At 40.2% G+C, this 18,505-nt stretch overlaps 1 long non-coding RNA gene across 1 annotated transcript; it reads left to right on the forward strand.

Annotated features, from left to right (window-relative positions):
* Positions 1-17,514: 17,514 nt before the first annotated feature.
* On the forward strand, positions 17,515-18,044 carry LOC127552344 (uncharacterized). Its single transcript, XR_007951334.1, has 2 exons — positions 17,515-17,680; positions 17,828-18,044. It is a non-coding gene; the product is annotated as an uncharacterized LOC127552344 (long non-coding RNA).
* Positions 18,045-18,505: the final 461 nt, after the last annotated feature.

Genomic DNA, 18,505 nt, shown 5'->3' on the forward strand with positions numbered 1-18,505 from the left:
GGGAACAAATGAATTTGAGATAGGGGATAACATGGAAGCATTGAGAAGCCCAATTCCCATATTGAGAAGTCGGGAATGAGTTAAAGGATGGATGGATTAGCATTGGATGCCAGCCCACATGACCAGTGATACCTGGCTAATCACTGGCCCGGAAATGACAGTAACAAGGTTACCGAATCACTGGAGACATTGCTCTCAAGTAGATGTCACGTCTCCGCTGTCTGTCTAGGTGAGCTCTGGGAGTTATGAGAACATGGAGGGCACCCAAAGATCGTTCTCCCTCCTTTTGTCCAAAAGAAGAGGGAAACAGAAACTCCATAAGAGGCAGGGAGTGAGCAGTGCTTAAGGGCAGCAGAGGGCATCTTTCTGGGACGACCAGGACAGAGGATAAGAAATCTGGTCCCTCCTAGTGCTATGGCCACTGCCAACCCTGTGAACTTGCAGGGGGGAGCAAAGGGGGAGAATGGCTGCTTCCACCCTGCTAACCATCGCCGGATCCCCATCTATCCCCACTCCCTGCTGGCTCTCTCTTGCTCTCTCTCTCTCTCTCTTTCTCTCTCTCTCTCTCTCTCTCTGTGTACGTGTGTCTCTCTCTCTGTCTCTGTTTCTCTCTCTCTGTCTCTGTTTCTCTCTCTCTCTGTCTCTCTTCTCTCTCTCTCTCTCTCTCTCTCTCTCTCTCTCTCTCTGTCTCTCTCTCTCTCTCTCTCTCTCTCTCTCCTCTCTCTCTCTCTCTCTCTCTCCTCTCTCTCTCTCTTTCTCTCTCCCTCCCTCTCCCTCCCCCCGCTCTCTCTCCCATTTCTCATTGCTTTTAGGCACTTTGTTTGCTTTCTGTATTGGCCAAGTGTTCTCCAAATGAAACTGGTTTCTCTATTGATCGCTGGAGGGGGAGTCTTTAGGGAGATTATAGGAAGCAGTTAGAGCTAGAAGGATGGTTACTCTGAAACACACACACACACACACACACAGAGAGAGAGAGAGAGAGAGGAAGCAATTATCTTTTCAAATCCCTGTGATCATTTGAAGTCCAATATGAGCCAAAGAGATCTTTCTAATGAAATAGTGTATGATTCCCACAAATTTAGGAAAAAGAAAAAAGAAACCACATGAATTCAGATCTAATGGATTCCTCTGGGCCTCTGAGCTAAAAGGTGTTTTAACAGAGAAGAGACTTGGTATTATTAAGTGAGATAATGTTTGTGAAGTGCTTAGCACAGTGCCTGTCTTAGCACATTCGGAGTTTTTTCCCCCAATTGTGTCCAACTCCTCATGGCTGCATTTGGGGGTTTCTTGGCAAAGATCCAGCCATGGCTTGTCATTGTCTTCTCCAGATGATTTTACAGATGGGGAAACTGAGACAAACTGCTCAGGGGCACAACTTAGGAAGTGTCCGAGGCTGGATTGAACTCAGGAAATGAGTTTTCCCTGACTCTACTCTATCCACTACCCGCCTGACTGCCTGCCTGGGATAATTAAAAAGTATGTAAATGCTTATTTCTTTCTCTTTCCTTTCCTTAAAATCTGGGTCAAATCATTTTTCCCATTGTTTTTCTCAATCAGATTTAAAAGCTTTATCCCCTCCACCAAGGACCTAGTGGAAGATGATTAAGTAAAGGGAAAATCAGGCCTAAAGGGGGTGGGAGAGAATGGTTCCATCCCACAAGGCCTGGGGCAAGAGAGAAAGTGGGTGATCTTTTTCTTTAGTCAAACTCCTGTTTGCTGCTAGACCAGGCCACTTAAAGAGGGGCAGAGCACTAATAGTAGGAGATTGGTGGCGAATGAGGAAAATTTCCCATTGAGGTTGAACCCTGAGATGAGAATCAAAGCAATCGTTTCAATAAAATGGAATTCTGCCTCAAACAATCTCTTCCTTGCTTATGATGAAGTAAAATAGCCAGATTTCCTTCTCCCAGGAAAAGTTTTCCAAAAATTCAGGGGAAAAAATAGGCTTGACCCTATTCCAGAGAGGAAATATAGCTGGGAGGGAATGGGAGGGAGAGGGGGATGGTGGGCATTCTGAAACAAGAGTGGCTGTGTCCACAAATTATCCCAATGAGGAAGTCAAAACAGACACGTCTGAAAACAAACAACAAAGTGACTGCACAGGAAATTCCCCAAATGAGCTCAGATCATAAAATGACAGAAAGGGAAAGGAAGTGGAAAGGTTACCATCAAACACAAAAGAATGTTTTAGCTCTTTAAGGAACTGTCAGGAAGCAGAAAGCACAGAAGTAGCTGAAGCTTGCAAAAAGACTAAAGGATACAAAAAAAAAAAAAAAAAAAGAGAGGGGGAGTTTTCTCAAAAAAAAAAAAAAAAAGATTCAAAGCTGAAAGAAGACCAAAAACCCCCCATAAATTCGCTATTTGAAGTAGTTACAATAGTTTGGTAAGAGACTTCAGAAAGAAAAAAGATCCTCTCCCTCATTTGTTTTCATATCAATCATCGAGAGGTAGTGAGCTCTCCGTCAGAGGAAGTCTTCAAGCAGAAATTTAGATGACAATTTGTGTATATTGCCGAAGGGAACCTTTGGGGCTCATGGGCTAGACTAGATGGCCACTGAGGTCCCTTCCTCCTCTGAGGTTCTGAGATGTCTCCCTCTGACAGAACCTCTCCCTGAAATTATCTTAGAAATTTTGAAAATATATTTATTTTGCAAACACACTCATACATGCTTTTCCCAATAGAATAAAAGCTCCTTCAGGTGTAACGGTTTCATTTTTGCCTTATATTCCTAGTGCCTAGTACATTGGGAAACACATAGTAGGTATTTAATAAATGTTTGTTGATTGACTCACAGAAAATTCCCCAGTCTCCACTGGTTCTAGCTACCTACATTCAGTTTGATTTGTTGAGATTCTCCCTAGACTGGCTCCCTTGTGGTAAGCTTGAGTGCTCTCAGCATGAGATGAAATCTCCATTCTTTTGGGGGAATGGGAACTTGGAGGTCCCTATTGCCACTGAAAAGAAAGACTTGAGAACTTCCTAAACTCATCCTGATGAGTTTCAGGCAGCATCCAGATGCCCTCTGGCTATTAGAGGATAGAAAGTTTGGGATGAGTGGGAAGCTCTAGCAGAAGTGAAATATTCACTGATTTGTCCCAATTTGGTTGCTAATCAAAGCAGTGTTCTAAAACAGTACCGTGGAAAGATCACTGAATTTGGAAATAAAAGTTACAAGTTCGAATTTTACCCTTGCAAGTATCATCTCTATGAGGAGGATCAGATTTTTTAAATTTATTTAACTTTTTAAAAAAATTTATCTGTAAAATGGACAAAATAGCTTTTAAAGTCTCCTTCAGCTTTAAGTCTATGACTTTATGATCTAATTCTATCAATGATCATGACAAAAAGTCAAAACTGAAGTTGATATGAATGAATGAATGAATGAATGAATGAATGAATGAATGAATGAAAAGGCCTTTAGTAATCTCTGTGCCAGGCACTGAAAAATGCTAGAAATACAAATATTTAAAATCAACTCCAAGGAAAAAACATGAGAAGATGTCATTCTGTCCACTCCTTTGCAGGAGTGTGGGACATTGCTCTGGGAGGGATTAAAATGATCCACCTACAGTAAAAGAGATTGAACCAGAGCTCTCAATTAGTGGCATTTTATTAAAGGGTCAGTGGTCCTCTCTCAAAAAGTGGACTTCAGACCTTCCTCACAATCTGAGACCCCTCCTCCCTATTAAGCCCTATTTTTATAGGGTTAGATGTCAGTCATTCAAGAACATCTTTGCCAAATGCAGAATAATTCCATTAATTGACATGTGACACATAAGCTAAAATAAACAACATAATATGTCAGCAGGGTCACAAGTTGCGTGGGCAAGGAATATCTTCACATAAGAGGCTTCTTCTTTATTTGGGCAGGAGGAAATGGTGCAAGTCATCACAGTCAGTGACCCAAGTGATCATAAGATGGTTGGTTATCTGTTCCTAGGGACAAGTGTTTGGCCCTGAGATACCAAAATATTTGGGGGACTTTCCACACAGTTGTGATTTCTGTCACACTTAGTCACCAAGGCAAAACAAAGGTAGAGGGTCTTCCGTTAACTTCCTAGATTAAGCAAGTGAATTTAGAACCTGCAGCTCACAGCTCCTGGGCCTTATAGACAGAACTTTGATATGATTCTTCGGAATGATTAATACTGGTCGGAATAAAGTAGGGTCCAAATTAATTATTTCTCTCAGCATATATTTGACTTTTTTCTGATATATGCAATTTTGTTGATTTTTTTTTCTTCTTCCATATTTTCTTTCACAAAAAAGTTCCTTATCATAGGAATTATTATCTCTTTGGAAAAGAGAAGAGGAAAATTTGGGTGATATCAATAAAAATATTGTAAAAAGAAAAAAGAGTTGTTGTCCTCAAGGAGCTTACATTCTAATAGGAGAAGGCAACACATCGGGGGAAAGGGGGATGGATTGTCCTAAAATAGTGGGAAATAGGGGAGGGACACACAGATGGTGGCAGGAGAGAGAACCTGGACGTGGGGAGTAGCTAGAAGGGTATGAATAAGGTAGGAAAATAATAACCCTAGTTGAATGCTTATGGGGATACTATTTGTTTATGGTGACTAGGTTGGGTGAGAATTCTGATGGGGCAAATGAAAGTGGCTGAAGAATAACAGAATGGAGAAAGCTATAGTCCATGAGGTCATTAGAATCCATGTTCTCAAGGGAAAAAATGTGGCATTTGCATGTTCTGGGCAGATAAGCAAAGAAAGACCCTGGGCAGCCATATCTACACAAGCCCCTTTTAATAGAGGCAGTTAAAACTCTGGACCTGGAGTCAGCAAAACCTGAGTTCAAATCTGTTCCCCAACATTTATTAGCTATGTGATCCTGGGCAAATCATTTAACTGCCTCAATTTCCTCACCTGAAAAATGGGGATAATAATAGCACCTACCTCTTAGCATTAGGTGGATTAAATGACCCAGCAACCAATTTGTTTCACTTCAAAGTCCAGTGCTGGGAGTGGGGCAGGGATGGAGTGGAATGGGGCAAAGGGGTGGACATGGGGTGGAGAGGAATCAATTCTCTTTGTCCTACGGAAAACCAGAAGGTGGGACTGGAGACAGCCAGATTCCAGATGTTTTATAGACTCAGATTCTAAGTGGAGCAGCCACTCTGGGTCTGGGCTCTTCAAAGTACAAGTAGCTTTCCATCTAGAACCAGGACAGACCTTCCAAAACAAGTAGTTCCTGTTCCCAGAGCCCTCGGCAGGAGGGAGGGAGTTTTAGAAATACATTCACAAGCAGCTGGTAATTCAGCTGAGCTCAGACAAGAAGGCCCTCAGGAGACCCACTCAAATTGTAATAGGAGCAGCTTACTTTCCCCAAAAAATATAATTGATCCTTCCACAAAGTGTGGCTAACATCTCTGCTGGGAAAAAGAAAATGGAAAAAAAAATCAACCTCTATATTATCCTCTGTCCTCCATAGCCTTGAGGTAAGTGGACAGAATTATGGCCTTGGAAGCAGGAAGATCTGCTTCAGATTCTGTCTCTGATACTGTTCCACTTGGCTGGTTGCCTGGGTTTCATGGCCTCCAGAAACCCTATATATCACAAGATAAAATAACCCTAAAACTCATACCTTCTTAGCACTTTCTCTTTGGGGTCTCTCCTTCCCTCTGATTGATTGAAGATGCTGGAGTTTAGACACTGGAGAGCTCTTGTCTGATCTTGCACCATTTAAGGAGGGTTTCCAGGGACTTCTCCTCATTTCCCATTCCAAGATTCCATCATGTCCTCCAAGGCATAAAATGAGATACACCTCGCTCTGATTTTCAGCTTCTTTTAAAGTTGTCTTCTATTAGATTGTGAGCTCTTTGCAGAATCTATTATGTTTCAACTGAAATGAAAAAAAAAAAAAAAAGCAGGGATAGCCATCCTTATCTCAGGTCAAGCAAAAGCAAAAATAGATCTAATTAAAAGAAATAAGGAAGGAAACTTTATCTTGCTAAAGGGTGCCATAGAAAATGAAGCAATATCAATACTAAACATAAATGCACCAAGTGGGATAGCATCCAGATTCCTAGAGAAGTTAAGAGAGCTGAAAGAAGAAATAGAGAGCAGAACTATTCTAGTCGGGGAATCTCAACTTCCCTCTGTCAGAATTAGATAAATTGAAGCATAAAATAAACAAGAAAGAAGTTAAGAAGGTAAATAGAATTTTAGAAAAGTTAGGGATGATAGACCTTTGGAGAAAATTGAACGGGGAGAGAAAGTAATATTTTTTTTCAGTGATATATGGAACCTACACAAAAATTGACCATGTATTAGGGCATAAAATCCTTACAATCAAATGTAGAAAGGCAGAAATAGCAAGTGCATCCTTTTCAGATCATGATGCAATAAAAAATTATATGTAATAAAACTCCATGGAAAAATAGACCAAAATTAATTAGAAGCTAAATAATCTAATTCTAAAAAATGAGTGGGTAAAACAACAAACCATAGAAACAATAATTTCATCTAAGAGAATGAGACAACATGCCAAAATTTATGGGATGTAGTCAAAGCAGTTCTTAGGGGCAATTTTTTATCTCTTAGATGCTTACATGAATAAAATAGAGAAAGAGAAGATTGAATGGAAGTGAATTGGACTTGCAACTAAAAAAGCTAGAAAAATAATAAATTAACCCACCCAATTAAACACCAAATTTGAAATTTTGAAAATAAAAGGAGAGATTGAATTGAAAGTAAGAGAACTGTTGAACTAATAAATAAAACTAAGAGTTGGTTTTATGAAAAAGTCAACAAAATACATAAACCTTTAATTAACTTGATTAGGAAAGAAGAAAACCAAATTACCAGTATCAAAAATGAAAAGGGTGAATTTACCACTAATAAAGAGGAAATCAAAGTGATAATTAGGAGCTATTTTGCCCAACTGTGTGCCAATACATTTTATAATCTAAATGAAATGGATGAATACTTAGAAATTACCCAGATTAACAGAGGAGGAAATAAATTACTTAAACAATCCTATTTTAGAGAAAGATATTGAGCAAGCTATTAATGAACTCCCTAAGAAAAATCTCTAGGGCCAGATGGATTTAAAAGTGAATTCTATCAAACATTTAAAGAACAATTAATTCCAATACTATACAAACTATATGGAAAAATAGGGGAAGGAGTTCTACCAAATTTCTTTTATAACACAGATAAAGTGCTGATACCTAAATCAGGACGGGCCAAAAGAGAAAAAGAAAATTATAGACCAATATTGATGCAAGATTGTGAGTTCTTTGAGGGCAGGTATTCTCATGTCTTTCCTTATAACCCCAGTGCTTAGCACTCTGTGTGGCACATAACAAGTGTTTAATAAGTGTTCAATGCCTCTGACTCATTGTATAAAGACACAAAAAAGTGAATCTTCATAGAAGTCATTCCTTGAATATATACAAGTCTCTTTATGTTCTCTGCTTCCATCCCTTTCATTATTTCTTATTGTACAGTAATATTTTACTGTATTCATATCATAATGTGTTCAGTCGTTCCCAATTGATGGGCAATCCATTTGTTTCCAGTTCTTTGTTTTAAGAAAAAAGTATTGTTATACGTTTTTGTTCATAAGGATCTTTTTTATAAGCCTCAATAGTGGTATCACTGGATCAAAGAATATCAACATTTTGGTGAGTTTTTAGTTATAGTTCCAAACTATTTTCTATAAGGTTGAGTCAATCCAATAGCCCTTCCAATAGTGCATTAATATGCCTGCCAACCTTTAGTCCTTTCAACAATTGTCATTTTCTTTTTCTTTTCTTTCTTTTTTGGGGAGAATGGGGTGAGGGAGTTGATTTTAGTGTTGCTTTAATTTGCATTTCTCTTGGTGATTTGTAGCATTTTAAAAATGTGGTTGCTGATAGCCTACATCTTTTTTTTTTTTTTTTTTTTTTTTTTAAAGAACTGCCTATTCATATTATTTTACTATTTGTCTATTGGGCAATAATTTTGTTCTTATAGATTGATATTATATTGGATACTGGATATTATGTCTTTATCAGAGAACTTGCTGGAAAGATTCCTCCCCCCCCAAAAAAATTAATTATTTCTTTCCCTAATTTTAATTGCAAAAATTGTTGGTACAAACATTTTTCAATTTTATGTGATCAGAATTGTCCATTTTATCTTCTCTGATTCTTTCTTCCACTAGTAATAGTTGTGAAATGTAACTCCTTCTCTGCAACTCTGTTTGTAATATTATTTTTTATATTTATTTTATTCTATATTTACAGTTTTAGATTGTCATATATCTATCTATCTGGAGCTTATTTTAATATGTAGTAAAAAGTATTGGCATAAATCTAATTTGTCCCAGATTATTTTCTGACTTTTCCAGCAGTTTTTGTTAAATAGGGATTTCTTATCTTAAGAGTTGGGAGTCTTTGGATTTATGGAACACTATTCTACTACAAGAGGCAGTTAGGTAGTGCAGTAGATAGAGCACTGGGCCTGGAGTCAGGAAGACCTGAGGTCAAAACCAACTTCATACAACTTGAACAAGTCACTTAACCCTGTTTGCTTTAGGTTCCTCACCTGTAAAATGAGCTGGAAAAGAAAATGGCAAACCATTTAGCAGAAGCTATTCTGTTTGATGCAATCAAAATTGTCTATTTTACCTTTTGTTATTGCCTTTATCTCCTTTGCTTGGTGCAACTAGGGGATTGAGTGGATAAAGAGCACTGGGTCTGGAATTAAGAAGACTCATATGAGTTCAAAACTGGCCTCAGATACTTAATTCTGTCTGCCTCAGTTTCCTCATCTGTAAAATGAGCTGGAGAAGGAAATGGCAAATCACTCTAATATTTTTGCCAGGAAAATGCAAATGGATCACAGAGAGTCATGTACAACTGAAAATGACTGAACAACAGCAACTTATTTAGTTACATACATGTCTTTTACCCATAACTGTAAGAGGCATATGATTTATTTCTTTTCTAGTTTTTTTTTTTTTAATAGTATACTCTTTGATATTAAGATTGCGTTTCCATTTAGAATGCAGTATGGAATATAGTGTAAGGGGTTGCTCTAATCCTTATTTTTTTTAAACATGTGCAATCCTTTTAAACATATTTCCGTATTTGTTATATTGTGTAAGAAAAATCAGACCCAAAGGGAAAAAAAAAGAGAATGAAAAAGCAAACACACAAAAAAGTGAAAATAGTATGCTCCAATCCTCATTAAGTCTCCCTAGTTCTCTCTCTAGATGGGGATAGGATTTTCCAACCCAAGTCTATTGGAATTGTCTTGAATCATCACGTTATTGAGAAGAGCCAAGTCCATCACAGTTGATCACACAATCTTTCTGTCACTGTGTACAAGGTTCTCTTGATTCTGCTCAGTTCACTCAGCATCAGTTCATATAAGTCCAAGCTTCATTTCTACAGAATCGCTTTCCAGTTTCCCCAACAGCTTCTAGTCAAATAAATGTTTCCTTGGAAATTTATATTTTGGGGGCAGGTAGGTGGAGTGATGGATAGAGCACCAGCCCTGAAGTCAGGAGGACCTGAGTTCAAATCTGGCCTCAGACACTTAACACTTCCTAGCTGTGTGACTCTGAGCAAGTCACTTAACCCCAATTGCCTCAGCAGACAAGAAATATGTATTTTCCATTTTATGAAATACTAGATTGTTGAACTCTGTGGTTACTTTAGTGAGCCTTACCATCAACAATTCATTTTTTTCTATTTTACTCATTATTTTTGCTGTTAAGGACTAAATTTGCTTTCATAATCTGTTTCCTTTTAAACCACACTAGGTAATTCACATTTTTAAAAGTTTTCCAAAAGGAATTTTATTCAGATAAAAACATTTTAAACCATATAGCAGACACTACATCAAAAATCTGTCCATCCATCCTAACCTTTACACGGACTTGTACAAGACTTAGAACAATCTTGGTTTGGTGATCAGACTTGGCCCTGGTTGGTTGTTGAACATTTTCCTCGGGCGTGGTAGAGTTCCTACAAGGGTTGGCAATGGGGGCACCAACACTTTATTTGTCCCACTCCTGATCAGTGATTTCAGAGAGCTGCCTCCATGGTGCCGTGGGGTAGATTTTTCTAGTTTGGGTTTCTGAGGCTCTGGGGGGAGGAGGAGTGGAGCAGGATGTGGTTTTGAGTGCCATTTCTAGCTCTTTTTTCTCATCTTGTTCTATCTGTTCCACAGAGAGCTTTCACAGCACAGAATGCTGACCAGTGCAATGTTGGCTGTGAGTTTCCATAATAAGCTTTCCAGTGGGCATTCTGTCCTGGCTGGGAATTCTGGACCCTGGACTTGGTGACTCCATGGCAAAGAGGAAGGGGAGCTGTATCAGAGCATGGGGTTGGGTTTTGTTGTGAACCCATATGGGTCAGTGAGTGTAATCTTGCTAAGAGTGTGGGTTTTGGGGGATGGATGCTGAGTAAGCTCAATGTAGAAGTCAATGGGGAGTTTGTGTGGTTTTTTTTTTGTTTGTTTGTTTGTTTGTTTGTTTGTTTGTTTGTTTTTTGTCTTTTGGATTCCAGGAGTTCTAAATCATGGCAATAACTGAATTTTCTTTGGTGTATAATTTCTGCTTTAGAGAAGTTTGAGAGGTCAAGGAGATCAGAGAAAGTGCTTTAAGAAAATAATGAAAGGGATAGTTTCAGAGAAAATCTGGGAAGATTCATATGAAATGATGCTGACTGAAGCAAGAAGACTCTGGAAAATATTTTATACAATAGCAACAGTATTGTAAGCACAAACACTTTAAAAAGATGCAAGAACTTTCATCAATACAAAGACCAACCACACTTCAGAGGACTCATGCCATTACAAACCACCTCTGACATGGTAGGCTCAGGGTGAAGTTGATGTCTGTGTGTGTGTGTGTTATACATACATATTCTATCTATCTATCTATCTATCTATGACATGGCCAATATGAACATTGTTTTGCTTGACTATATATTTTTGTTTCAAAGATTTTGCTTTTCTTTCTTTTAATGGGAATAATTTTAATAGGTGGAAGAAAGGTAAATTTTCACTAATTGAAAAAATGAAATCTCCACTGTTTTTTTCCCCAGAACAACAATATTCCATTATATTCATTTGTTCAGTCTTTCCCCAAACAAAAGGCACTCCTTTGTTTGTTTTTTGTCACCATAAAATAAAAGTTGTTTTAAATGTTTTTGTAGATATAGGTTCTTGTCTACTTTGATCTCTTTGGAGTTTAGACAGTAATGATATTACTGAGTCAAAGGATAAGCCAAGTTAGTAATTTTGGAGACAGACTTCTAATCTGCCTTCCAGAATGCCTGGACCAAATCACAGCTCTACCCAAAATGCTTTAGTGTGCCGGTTTCCCCACAGCCACCCCAACATTTTTCATTTTGTCATCTTTGCCAATCTTAAAATTAATTTACTTTGCTTTTCTCTAATTATTAGTAAATTGGAACGTTTTGTCATATGACTATTGATAGTTTAAATTTCTTCCTCTGGAAAATGCTTATTTTTAATCCTTTGTCCATTTACTAATTAGGAAATGGCTGTTATTTTTATAAATTTTTATCAGTTGTTTATATATCTTAGAAATAGGACATCTTTGCCAGAGAAAACTTGCCACAAAGATCTTTTCCTGATTTACTTGTTTTACTTCTAATTTTAGCCACATTGATTTTGTTTATAGTAAACCTTTTTTAAGAATTGCATGTAATAAAAAATATCCATTTTATCTTTTGTGATTCTCTGCCTCTGTCTCTGTCTCTTTCTGTCTCTGTTTCTATCTCTGTCTCTCTCTGTCTGTCTGTCTGTCTCTGTCTCTGTCTCTATCTCTGTCTCTCTGTCTGTCTCTGTTTCTATCTCTGTCTCTGTCTGTCTGTCTTTCTCTCTTTTTCTCTCTTTTTTCTGTCTCTGTCTCAGTGTCTCTCTCTCTTTCTGGTCATGAACTCTCCCCCAGCTATAGATCTGGCAACATTCCTTTCTTGTTGATCTAACCTTAGTTTCCGTCAAACTACTTTCCAGTTTTCCTAGCAGTTTTTGTCAAATAGTGAGTTCTTATATCAATTGCTGATTCTTTAGATTTATCAGATCACATGTTACTGTGCTTATTTGCTGTTTCACTTTTGATTTGCTGATTGTCCAGTTGAGATGTCTGGACCTTTTGTGATTAATTGGGGGTGATGACAACCTAATCCTTACACAAGGAATGAAGCAACCCTTATGTTTCAGGAACTTACATTCTAATGGGGGGGAAGAGGCGTGAACAGGAGAGATTGTTAAATCTCGGTGTATTTCCACTTCCAAAATCAGCAAATGCTGTAAATCAGATCTGTGGGTTTGTTGATTGACTAAATTAAAAAAAAAAAAAAAACGATGGGAATATTGTTACGAATGCAGATTAAACCTAAAGTGTTCAGCATACGTTTCTCCCCTCCAGAAAGCCCGTTGTTAATCATTTAAAGCACCCCTCTGGACAAAAGCAAGTTACATAAAAACACTATAACTATAAGATAATTTTGGAAGGAGCAGGTGGGGATTGAGTTGAGTTTTAAAGGAAGAGCAGTAATCTGTGAGAAGACGGTAAGAAGGGACTGTGTCCGAACCCGTGGGAAGGCCATGTCTCCTGAGCATGGAGACAGTAGATTGAGCCGAAGCAAACTCTGGGCCCGGGGCAGTTGGAAAGATGGAAGGTGGGTGGCCCAGGGAGCCAAAGGCCCTGACTACTTCCTCCCTTTCTGAGCTCCGGGCCAGTTCTCTGTCCCCCCGTCCCACCCCTCCCCACCCACATATACCCTAGGTCCCCTTAGACCTGACTGCGAGAGTCCTGGCTGGTGTTGCCAGAGACAGAAGCTATCAGCGGTCCCCAGTGGGGTCAAAATAACATTCTGGAATATTTGTATCTGGCAACAAGCAGTCTGACTCTTAACCAAACCCCAGAGCTGACAGGGAGAGCGCTGCCGCTGCTGGCCCTCTGCCCGGCCTGGACCGGAGCCAGGGCGTGACTGGTGTGAGATTAAGTCCTGTAATGTAATAGCAGCTGAGGTGCATTTAATAAAAGCCACAGAGAGCTCGGGAGAACGCAGGCTGGAGAGCTACCTGGCCACTGCTCCTCGAGACCCGGCTCTCGGGCTCCGACCGCCTCCCCAGAAAGCCCACGTTACCCTCAGTCAGGGGGCAGCGCCGGCCGGCCAAGCTGGCCCACTTGGTCTCACTGTGGATAGAGTAGTGGACGAGCACTCAGGAAGCCCTCTGTTCCCATATGTCATCCCAGGCACGTCACTTAACTTCTGCCGGCCTCGGTTTTCTCAGCTGTAAAGTGGGGATAAAGATAGGACCTACTTCCCAGGGTTGTTGCCAGCATCAAATGAGATCATATCTGTAAAGTCATTAGCATAGTGCCTGGCACATAGTAGGTACATAATAAATGTTTCCCTCCTTCTTTTCTTCCTTCTCTTTCTTCCCTCCCTCCCTTCCTGTGTTCTTTCTCTCCCTCCTTTCCTTTCTCCCCTCCTTCTTTTCCTTGTTCCCTTTCCCTCCTTTGTCTTTCTTTCTTCCTTCTTCCCTCCCTGTGAGAATATGCCCCAGGAGGAAGGAGTGGCTATTTATCATCACTATTCTTGCCATGCTATTTGACTAAATGCCCTTTCTGGGCATCTGGGGGCACAGCGGATAGAGCGCTGGGTCTCAGGAATACCTGAATTCAAATCAGACCTCAGACATTCACTAGCTATGTGATCCTGGGCAAGTCAGTTAACCCTGTTTGCCTCAGTTTCCTCATCTGTAAAAAACCAAAAACTAGAGAAGGAAATGACAAACCTCTCCAGTATCTTTGGCAAGAAAACCCACTTAGGATCATGAAGAGTCACAGATGATGAAATAACAACTTTTTTAAGAGTTAATTGAGTCTACTGACTGATTTTTAAAAATTTTTTTGCTGAAGCAATTGGGGTTAGTGACTTGCCCAGGGTCACACAGTTAGAAAATGTTAAGTATCGGAGGTAAAATTTGAACTCAGGTCCTCCTGACTTCAGGGCTGGGGCTCTATCCCCTGCACCACCCAGCTGCCCCTCTTAACTGATTTTTAACTGGAAACACACCAATGGGGGCTTGTGAGCTCCAGTGTTAGGAATAGACACTTAGGGGATTGCACCTGAAGCCGGAGTAGCAGTTCTGGGAATCCAACCTGCCAGTGGGAGTAGAAATTGAATTTATAGAATGATTATAATATTGTAAATAAAAACAATTCTGAAAGACTTTAGAACTCTTCAATGCAGTGACTAACCAAGACTCTAGAGTAGGGATGTTAACCCAGATACAAATAAATCCTTTCATACTACATAATTAGAAAACCACAATTAACCATGTATATTTTAATCAGCAGTTTTACTTATTTTGTTAAATATTTCTCAATTATATTATATATAGAAAACAGCCTGAAAATGTCCTCCACTGGCCTGGAAGTTTTCTTTATAGGGTGACACAGTGTCCCTAAAGTGGTTTTGGAAACAGAAAGGAAGGAATAGTGTTATGGAATCATCTCCTCTAGAAAAAGGAAAAAATTACTTTCTTAGAAGACTCAGAGTCTTTGAAAGGAGAGTTGGGGAAAACAAGTGTCCCCATGTCAAAGGTCTGGTGAAATGAACTTAGGGGAGCAGAAAGGTGGTGGATCCTAGGAGTGGAATTAGACTTACATATTCAGACATGGCCAAGGAGTTTCTAGGCAGCCCTGCCTTACCCTGCAGCCCTCACCCCTGGGCCAGACATTAGTCTCTGAAGACTTTAAGCCTTTTGTGACTGGGACATTGAAACACCCACATTTTGGAGGAATATCACACTAGGCTCCCTCCGTCTCAGCGGTCTCCAGCCCTATTTCACTTTCAGGACATTCTCTGTCCTGCCGCCACTGCCCATCATTCTGTCAGATTCTGGAACTACAAGAATAAAGGGTGGGAAGTCTCTGCTCTTGGGAGCTTACACTCTCATGGGGAGATGATCCGGACTAAGTATCATGCTCCCAGTCTCTCTTTTTCAGCATCTTTCTGGACTGGTAAACTAAGAGCCAAGTTCTTTCCCTGACCTTGTTATTAGATAATTTAGACAATGTCCCCACTTCCCAGCCCTACAGATAATAGGGCAGTTTCCAGCTCTTGGGATAACGCTCTATATTCATCTGAGTCCGGAGGGGCTCTGGGCCTTCAGCAGAAGCACAGATACCCCTTTTTTCTCCCTCCCATCTACTGCAGAAATGGAGGCAACCCACCCAGACTGGTCCTGCTAGCAATAACTCTTCTCTTGCGAGTAGAATAAAGTTTGTTAAAAGTTGTCCGAGTGTGCCAGTCTGTCTGGCAGACCTCTCTGCATTGCAGAAGGTGAGCAGCAAGGTGGGACTGGGACGGCAAGTTTATCTCTCACACATCCACAGGTACCCGTCATCCACATCAACCTAATACTTTCCCCCCTTCAGCCCCTTCTTGCTGCTGTACAAGCTCCAAACCCAGCCCCTTCTGAGCCTACATTGGTTCCTTAAGGCGATCATGACCTAGTCCTGCCCCAGGCACCTGCCCAAGAACATTAGGAAAATCTCCTCGCTCACCACCCAACTCCAGTTTACTCATCAGGAAAAAAAAACAAATGAGTCTTAGGGGTGTGTGATCAAAAAAGTTCAGAAACTATGGACTCTAGAGCAGGGTTCTTTAACATTTTTTTGGGGGGGGATTCTGGACCCCTTTGAAAGTCATGTGAAGGTGATTGACACTTTCTCAAAATTGTTAAATGTGCAAAATACAAGGTGTACCAAAAGTACGGGGTTTGGAACACCTCCTATATAGGATTACAAAGGAAATCAATTCTATTGAGATGAGATTGTTTTTTCTATTCAAGTTGATGGGCTCTCTGAAATCTCTCCATGGACCCTATGGGAATCTATGAAGCCCATGCTAAAAACCCCTATCTCAACAGTAGTCCTGCTCCATCCCTTTTCCCATTTTCCTATTTCACCAAATTCATTTGGAGAGATCATGAACCTCATTTAGATAACTCTGCAATGTTCCAGGCTCAGAACTATCAGCCCATAATACCGAATGGCTCGTCACCAGAGACAACTTCACTTGTTCAATCTGTGATTATTAATTTTTTTATTATAGCTTTTTATTCACAAGTTATATGCATGGGTAATTTTTCAGCATTGACAATTGCAAAACCTTTTGTTCCAATTTTTCCCCTCCTTCCACCCATCCCCTCCCCAAGATGGCAGGATGACCAATACATGTTAAATATGTTAAAGTATAAATTAAATACAATATATGTATACATGTCCAAACAGTTCTTTTGCTGCACAAGAAGAATCGGACTTTGAAATAGTGTACAATTAACCTGTGAAGGGAATAAAAAATGCAGGCAGACAAAAATAGAGGGATTGGGAATTCTATGTAGTGGTTCATAGTCATTTCCCAGAGTTCTTTCGCTGGGTGTAGCTGGTTCAATTCCTTACTGCTCTATTGGAGCTGATTTGCTTCATCTCATTTCAACCAGTGATTATTTACATCACATGAGCCATAAAGTTGCGAGAGCCAGATTGTCCAAGCAAGATTGTCAGCATTTTCATGAAATAGCTCCAAGGATGACTGGGCAAGAGCCAGCAAGGGAGAGGAGCTAAAACATCAGGGCTTCACTTTTATAAACTTTACTCATTTCCTCAGATTCCAACTCCAGCTCTCTTTGCACCCAGATACTTCTCTTGGAAAGGACCTTTGAGAAGCTCATCCTGCCTGGTGGGACCAATAGAATTTCATGGCTTATTCCCCTTCATTCCTGGGAGAGAAGGGAAGGAAGGGGAGAAGTGTTAATTTAGAAACAGTAGAGACTTTAGAATTCCAATTTCCTCATTTTCCAGATGAGGAAACAGAGGCAAGGGATGGTTAAGGGTCCCACAACTAGGAAGTATCCAGGAGGGATTTGAACCTTCCTGCCCTGACACCCCTGTGGCTCTGGGAGGGAGGGAGAAGAAGGAAAGGCTATAAATCCTTTAAGAAAAGATCTCAATTAAGCCCCCAGAACCAGGCTTCTTGTTACAAGTCCTGGGCTTGAGGTGAACATCTCCTTAAAACTGCAGGTTCAAAAGACTCTGCCTTTAAATTTTGAAAAGAAAAAAAAAAGATTCATTTCTGCCTTCCTGACCCGGGGAAAAGGAAGGATGCAGCCCTGCTCCCTCAGAGCGGGGCTAGCCATGAGCATAGGGATGGGAGAAGATACTCACGTGCTGTTCCCATTAAGGTAGGTCATACAATATGTGTCCATTGAAACCATAGACCAAGCAAACAAATTCTTTCTCGTATTTTTAGACAGTGCCTTGGAAACTCCCTAACCAAAGGGAAGGTAGGGAGGCTGGGAAATAAACAAAATAATCCCAGACACATTCTTGGGTTTCACTGGATATTTTATCTCCAAAACCAGCCCTTTACCAAGAGACGCCCTTATCGGCAGACCTTAACTGGGAGAGGGAGGCAACTGGCTGGCTGGGCCCTGCCTTTCTGTCTGCTGGGCTTCCCACCAAGAGGCTGCCTTATTTCAGGACGCCTTCCTGCATTTCCTAGGGTGGTGCACCTTCTGTGAAAGATTCTGTGACAGAAAGCCTGAAGTCCACAGTCTCCCCTCCGTGTCTCACCCACAGCTCTCTCACAATCAAAAAATCAGTCAGTTTTCACTGTCGGTAAGCATTTGAGAAAGACTAATCATGAGAAATGAAATAAGCCTGTCAGGACTAACCAGTCATTTTCTAACCACCAAGGGAAAGCCTGGTATGGGTAAAGGGAGAGAGAAAGAAATAAGATGTAATTGTGTTTTTGTATTCTTCCAGTCAACCCTTCAAGGATCCAAAAAAAGAAAACTGCTTTCCTTGAATTCATCTACTTGGGATATCCTGAAGGTGGCTCAGTGGATAGCGCTCCAGACTGGCAGTCAGGAAGATCTGAAGTCCAGCCACAGTCACTTACTAGATTCTGGGCAAGTCAGTTAACTCTGTTTGCCTCAGTTTCCCCATCTGTAAAATGAGCCGGAGAAGAAATGGAAAACCAGTCCAATATCTTTTTGTTTTTATTATAACTTTTTATTGTCAGAACATATGCCAGGGTAACTTTTTACAACATTATCCTTGCACTCACTTCTGTCCTGACTTTTCCCTTCCCTCCCTCCACCCTTTCCCTTAGATGGGAGGCAGTCTTATACATGTTAAATATATTATAGTATATCCTAGATACAATAAATGTGTGCAGAACCAAACAGTTTTCTTGTTGCACAGGGAGAATTGGATTCAGAAGGTAGACATAACCCGGGAAGAAAAACAAACATGCAAGCAGTTTATATTCATTTCCCAATGTTCTTTCTTTGGGTGTAGCTGCTTCTGTCCATCATTGATTAATTGAAACTCAGGTTTCTTTGTCAAAGAAATCCAATTCCATCAGAATACATCCTCATACAGTATCGTTTTGAGGTATATAATGATCTCCTGGTTCTGCTCATTTCACTCAGCATCAGT

The sequence above is a fragment of the Antechinus flavipes genome, chromosome 2, assembly GCF_016432865.1.
Source record: "Antechinus flavipes isolate AdamAnt ecotype Samford, QLD, Australia chromosome 2, AdamAnt_v2, whole genome shotgun sequence".
In the NCBI taxonomy this organism is placed as follows: domain Eukaryota; kingdom Metazoa; phylum Chordata; class Mammalia; order Dasyuromorphia; family Dasyuridae; genus Antechinus; species Antechinus flavipes.